The sequence below is a fragment of the Ceratotherium simum genome, chromosome 4 (genome assembly GCF_057802395.1).
Source record: "Ceratotherium simum simum isolate JZ-2026a chromosome 4, ASM5780239v1, whole genome shotgun sequence".
In the NCBI taxonomy this organism is placed as follows: domain Eukaryota; kingdom Metazoa; phylum Chordata; class Mammalia; order Perissodactyla; family Rhinocerotidae; genus Ceratotherium; species Ceratotherium simum.
This window is the reverse complement of record NC_141903.1, coordinates 54,020,397-54,026,396: the sequence shown is the minus strand read 5'-3', so window position 1 is coordinate 54,026,396 and position 6,000 is coordinate 54,020,397.

The window sequence follows — 6,000 nt, the reverse complement described above, 5'->3', positions numbered from 1 at the left end:
TTCTATTAAAAACAACCAATTTTTGGTAGAGCAATCTTTTAACAGGGTGCTCCAGAGAAACAAAGACCTGAAGCATCACACTTTGCAACCTGGAGATTTTGTCTATTGGAAAAGACATCTCCAGAAGGACTCTCTTCAACCTTACTGGAAAGGTCCCTATCAGTTACTGCTAACTAACCCTTGTGCTGCAACACTCCAGGGAATAGGCTCTTGGATTCACATGATACACCTAAAGAAAGCACCAAACCTTGACTGGACCTGCGCATCGTCTGGTGACTTAAAAATAAAGATTTCCTGGAATTGAAGCAGACAACATCTGATGAGACAGCTTTCCCAAGATCTCCTGACCAGGCCTGTTGGAAGTCTGTCTGCCAAACCTGGATGATGACATCATGCTTCAGATGATCTCCAATGGCTATGATGGGATAACATATGGACTTTAGAAAAGAAAAATGCCTGTGAGTTCTCCCTCCTACCCTCTTTGTAACACAAATGTGGCCAGAATAGGTTTCCAATCTGTGTACTTTCCCTCCAACGTGGGACCCACACCCACAAAATGTCCTTCCTGGCACTGAGGGACAAAAGGCTGCTGAAACCAGAAAAACATGACTCTTGATCAGTGATGCTTTCAGAGAAAGATCCCAATCAAAAGGAAGAAATGTGGAAATTAATAAATAGAAACTTCCTGAAAATGGAGTTGGGAAGCCAAAAGAGGAGCTCTCATGCCAAGCTCAATAGCAGAGCCTCTTCCTGACCAGCAAGAAGCTCAGCCAATGAGAGACTGTCACAACTCGGCCAATGAAAAGCCACTAGACTTCCAACTCCCAGTCTCTTCCAATTGATTCTTTGTTTACATTAGCCCTCCCAACTTCTTCTTTCCCTATAAAGAGTTTCTCTTCCCCTTGCTGCTGGGTACTTGCCCATGGCTTACCATGGTTGCAGACCACAAATTGCAATTCTTTGCTGATCCTGAATAAGTCCATTTTTGCTGGAAAAATAACTGTCAGTCTTTTGTTTAAGGTCAACAAGTATAATGGGAAACTAGTGACACAACCTAAGAAGAAAAATAGTGAGATTTTCACCATCAGCTCACGTGCATTTTAAGAGGCAACATGATAGTCAGTCATTCATGGGCATATCCAGGTTCTTGAATATCTCCTTTGTCCTATCTACCATCTACATAACCTGGACTTCAAATCCAGCATAATTCGTGATTTAGTTTTAACTTCATATTTCCAACATTTTACACCTCAGTATTGATGTTTTCTAACATGAATTTACAATGTATTCATAAAAATCAAACATCAGACAAAATTTTCCAGTTTTTAAACCTATTTTAACTATCCTTTTAAAAAATTAGTTTAAATGTGCCACACAACAGTAATGCCAACTAATGTCATAATATGGCACTTAGTAGCTGTATTAATAGCTTCGGTCATTGAACAAATGCTTACATTCTTGAAAATTCTATCTTTTCACATGTATGTTAGCTGATGACTTAGAAAGCAGAGATATTAGCAAACCAAATCTTGAAAGAGACTAGAGGAAGGAGCATATCAATTGGTACATTTTCAGAATGTGAACCCCACAAGTAATTTCAAAAACCCCAAACTCTGAGGAGGACTGTAACTCATATTTCATTTTCAAGAGAGTGAAATATTGGGTATATTCTTATCAGTTGCCTACTTGGATAAATTTTCCAAGTATGAGAGCTTTTAATTTTCCAGCCAACACAGTCATATTTTTTCCTCTCACAAAAAAACAAGAGCCATAAATTACATCCTGAATTTCTATTCTTTGATCCCTTCCTGGTCTCCAGCTTTTTGCCTATTATGAGATTTACCCAACACAACTCATCCATCTGACATGTCCAGTCTTTGATAACTAGATAAAGGTGGGTACCTGAGCCACTGTGGTTCAACATCCACAGCAATCTTTTGGGCAGGAAGCCAATCAGGGTTCTTTGGGAATCTTGGTTGCTGGAAGGAACAGCCCTCTGTCTCCACCATGTCAATGTAGGCAGGATCCCTTCAGCGATTGTAACTATTTATACAAGAAGATCCTTTTAAAAGAAAAGTGTTGGCCCAGGATCAAAGCAAACTCATAACTAAAGACCCACAGTCTTGAAGTTTCACAGCAAGTCATGCTTAAGAAATCCAAAAGACTACCACGAAGAGAGAGGTATTCATGAGAGAACACAGTATGTCAGAAAGTGCCAGGAGGTGGACATAACAAATATGCATGGAGAGGAAGCAAAACAATATGCATGGAGAGGTATAGAAAGAAGCAGGAAGAACCTCTGGGTGACTCTATGTGGGGCAGTTACACAATTCTGGAGAAAGATCATCAACAGCCCTTGTTGGCCTGGCTAGATTTTTGCACACTCAGCTGGCAGTGTTCAAGGATAAATGTCCAGCTCTCTGTTCAGAAGAAATGCCCCTGGATCTTACCTCACCTCAGCTTCTCTCAGCCAGTCCAAAAATACTGGGTAGGCTGTTTTCGTCTATTAAAGAATGAAGGTAAAAGAAAGTACTTGCCAGAGTGGAAAGCAGTTTGAAGTATAAGGTTGTCCACATGGCAAAGACATGAAAAAAAATGTATTTTTCAAGACTGGCACTGGAACTCGGTCCTGAAGTTCTACCTACAATCTCAGCAGTTCCACCCAAGAGGAAGTGCTTCTATGCCACTGCACTATATGACCATGACCTTCTCAAGCATAGTTAGTCAAAGTCTAAAATTTTTAATTAGCTAAAACAATCTGTGGTACTATAAAAATCTAGCAAATTGAATCAACAGTGCTAATTACCAATGAATTATATATATTAGCCATTTGAACAGATATACTTTGCTCTTCTCTTGCTCCTTCCATCTCTTGCATAGTTCAGTCTGCCATGATGGGCATCAGTCACTTAGAAGGCACAGAATTCCCTAACTGTCATCTTCTCATTCTACAGTTACTGCCACGTCTCAGGATGGCACCCTCCCAGAGCAACAGGATGGCATAACTAGAGAGCAAATTAGGTTATCAGGGATGCAATCAGGTATTTTTCAACTCTTCATGAGGCTGATTGTAATTGTAAGCAGGGCTGTAATAGAAAGAAGTGGGATGGCAATCTAAAGCAAGTTGGAGAAAAGGAACCAAAAGCCTCATTTGTGGCCACAAAAAATCAAAGCCCTCTGTTAACTGGAGGTCAAGGAGGCCTTTGCTCCAAAGAATCTGTAAAGTATCAGAGAAAGTCTCCCCAAAGTGCCAACACCAGAACAAAGTGCAAGCCAGACCAGCCAAAAGACTGCAATTGGCGGCAAATGGGGAATATACGATACCAGGAAAATCAGCTTCCTGGCAAGAGCAGCTGAAAACCAGAGCTGGACAGGGTCTGGAGTCTGTACAAAGGAAAGGTCTGCCAGCTTAGCCAGGGAGAGGAATGTCCAGGGGACAGTCAGGCCTTGATATAAAGAGGCCCAAGGCCTTAAATATGAAGAAAGGGGTGCCACCCAAGAATGCCAAGAGTGGAGGACACACATGCAACATACTGGGAACAGAGAATAGGACCAAGTGTCTTGGGGTTCTAGAGACACATCTTGACGTCAAAGACTGAAGTGAAGGATGTAGTTCCACCCCACCTACTCAACTGCCCTCCATCTCTCCTCTTTACCCTCTAGTCTGCTTTTCTAACCTCCTCTTGGCACAGAGGCTGTCTCTCCATTCTCCTACCTCATCTCTTCCTCCTCTTCTTTCCTTTCCTCTCCTCTTACACTTCCTCTCCTTTATTACACTCCCTTTCCATTTTCACTTTTCACTACTATAATTTCATAAATGTTGAATAGTGACAAATTATTCTAATAGGGAGAGTAGGAGAGACACAGAAACGACAAATCGGGGGTATTGAAGTAAGTATAATTTGTGCTACTCCTGTATGATTTCCAAAAACTAACAGACTTAAAACACACTTATAAGGCTATTTACATGACTTCTTCCCAGCTCACATTCCAAGGCAGGCAAACATTACTTTCATTTAGTCTACCAGCAATGGCTCTGAGAATCACACCCTTGAAAGTTGCAACAGCAATAGCTCATCCAACACTCAGAAACTAAGTAGAATTCACACTTGTTAGAGGCTATCCTCCCACAGTTCCAAAACAGGTCAGATGTTACAATAAAGCAATTTTTCTTGCATCATTTCTTCTATTGGTTTTCATGCTTAGAAATCTATTCTTTTAGTTTAATAGTGCAAGGACTAAATGTTTGAGTGCCCCCAAAATTCATAAGTTGAAATCCTAACCCCCAATGTAATGGTATTAGCAGATGGGCCTTTGGGAGGTGATTAGGTCATGAGGGAGGAGCCGTGATAAATGGGATTAATGCCTTTATAAACAGGACCCCAAAGAGCTCCCTTCCTCCTTTCGCCATGTGAAGACACAGTGAGAAGATGGCCATCTATGAACCAGGAAGTGATCTCTCATCATACGATGAATCTGCCAGTGCTTTGATCTTGGACTTCCCAGCCCCCAAAATTGTGAAAAATAAATGTTTGTTGTTTAAGCCACCCAGTCTATGGTATTTTTGTTATAGCGGCCTGAATGGAATAAGATGAATAGTCACCTGTATTTTCTTCTGTGTGTTTTATGTGTTCATATTTTACTCTATATTCTTCAGACTTTTTGGGATTTATTTTGATATAGGAAGTGGGAAGGGAGGAGACTTACTTTAACTGATTTCCCCAATACTGTTTGTGAACTAATCTATTGCTTTCTCATTGTTTTATAACATCCCATTATCATCTTTTTAGTTTTACTGGGGTCATACTAATAACCTGTTAAAGAATAATATAAAATGATCCCCTTTCTTTGTGGTTACTTAAGAACAATGAAAATTTCAGGGAGTCTATGGTCTGTCTCTGTTACCACCATCACATAATATTATTTATCACTTATGCTTAGCAAAATACATAAAGAAAAGTATTCCCCTGAGAAGGTTTTGTTGTTCTCAGATCTATCAGAAGCTCTGGGTTGCCAAAAATGGAATCCAGAACAAATATAAATACTCTTGTTAGTTTCCAGATCTTATGCCCCCATGAAGAACTCGAACACAGATGGCTAAGATGATGCGAAGGAACTTCAGAGAGAATCTTTGTCACTCTGCAGCGTTGTGTTCTTGGCAGGAGACATACAACTGACACCCTCTGTTTGGGTTTTATTTACATTGTTCTATGTCTCAGCAATCTGCAGGACTTAAAGGAGACAAATCAAATTCCATGTTGAGGGAAGCTGTGCTCAGCCACAACATGGCAGTAATTTCATTTAGATGGACAATAGTCATCTGTCAAGATCCTCCTACCAAGACCTTTGGCTGTCTGGGAGCAGGAAAATGCAGCAGGATGTCTAAGGACCTGCAATATAAAACTATCTTCCCTGCCCCAGTTTCTTTAACAGTGTGAGCATTTAGGTTATTAAAGACAACAAAATAAATATTTTTTAAAAAGGGAACATCAGAATAGAGAGAGACTAAATGAGCTTGCCCATATACTTTTTGTTTTTCATAGAAATGTCATTGCACTCTGGCAGAAAGACCAGTTAGGAAAAATAGGCTTTGACTCCCTGATAAATTCCCCTGGGTAGATGAAACACAGGTTACCAAGCACAAAGTGATGGTACCAACTGTGCTAAGAGAATCTGAAATCATTATGGTTTAAAAGTAAAATTCACATTTCATAAAATAAAAAAAAAATCAAATTAGCTGAGAGACAAAACAGTTCTCAGAGAAAATTTCTATCAAGATCTGCAAATCATTTTGTCAACTACAACTTTCACTTTTCAAAACTCCTCGTTTCTCAGTCTCCTTCAGTACTCAGAATTAATTAAACAGTCCCTGGGGCCAGCCCTGTGGCTTAGCAGTTAAGTGCTCGCGCTCCACTACTGGCGGCCTGGGTTCGGATCCCGGGCGCGCACCAACGCACCGCTTGTCCGGCCATGCTGAGGCCGCGTCCCACATACAGCAAC